Source organism: Pan troglodytes, chromosome 3, assembly GCF_028858775.2.
Source record: "Pan troglodytes isolate AG18354 chromosome 3, NHGRI_mPanTro3-v2.0_pri, whole genome shotgun sequence".
NCBI classification, from domain to species: Eukaryota; Metazoa; Chordata; class Mammalia; order Primates; family Hominidae; genus Pan; species Pan troglodytes.
In genome coordinates, this window is record NC_072401.2 from 36,368,602 (window position 1) to 36,369,903 (window position 1,302).

Genomic DNA, 1,302 nt, shown 5'->3' on the forward strand with positions numbered 1-1,302 from the left:
AAATGGCCAAAGAACCTGAATAGACATTTCTCAAAAGAAGATATAGAAATGGCGAACAATAATATTAAAAAAAAGTGCTCAACATCACTAATCATCAGGGGAATGCAAAGTAAAACCACAACGAGATTTCAACTCATCATACCTGTTAGAATGGCTATCATAAAAAAGATGTGTTGGTGAGCGTGTAGAGGAAAGGAAACAATATATATTGCAGGTAGGTATGGAAATTAATACAGACATTGTGGAAAACAGTATGGAGTTTCCTTAAAAAACTATAAACAAAACTATCATGGTATCCAGCAATCCCAGTTCTGGGTATATATCCAAATAAATTGACGTCAGTATGTTGAAGAGCTATCTGCACTCCCAAATTCATCACAGCATTATTCACAGTAGCCAAGCTATAGAAACAATTTAAATATCCATCAGTGGATAAGTGGGTAAAAAAACATGGTATATATTCACAATGGAATACCATTCAGCCTTTAAAAAGGAGGAAATTTTGTCCTTTACAACATCGTGTATAACCTAGAGGGCATTATGCTCAGGGAAGTAACTTAGGCACAGATAGATAAGTACCATGTAATATTACTTACATGTGGAATATAAAAAAGTTGAATTCATAGAAATACAGAGTGGAATGGTGGTTATCAGAGGCTGGGGGGTTGGAAAGAATGAGGAAAGAGGAAATGTGAGACAAATGGTACAAAGTTTCAGTTAGATAAGAAGAGTAAATTCTTCTAGTCATCAATTACACAGGATGGCAACTATAGGTCATAATAATGTATTGTATATTTCAAAATTGTTAAAAGAATCAATTTTAAATGTTCTCACCACAAGGAATGTATAAATATGTGAGGTGATAGATATGCTAATTAGACTGATTTGATCATTCTAAAACATATACATGCATCATAACATCACATTGTACCCCATAAAGATATGCAATTATTGACAATGATCAAATTAAATAAATAAATAAATACAGAAAAAACTCAAAATGAATGGAAAATTTATAAAGTAAGAGAGGGGGATAAGAGGGGGACAATTGTCAGAGAAGTTTACCTATAAGGAAATTAAGGTACAAAGCATTGAGAAACTTACCCATTTCCATAGCTGTTAAGTTTTAGAGCTTCAGTAAAATTTCAGAATGCCTCACTCCAGAGATTCTTTTGTTAATTTCTACTCTATGTTGTCTTTTCCTGAGTAGAGGAGGGAATAATTAACCAGGTCATTGTAAACTAGGCATATATTGCAAAATATATTCATTGTACCAGCCTACAGGTAAGTGAGCTCCTGACC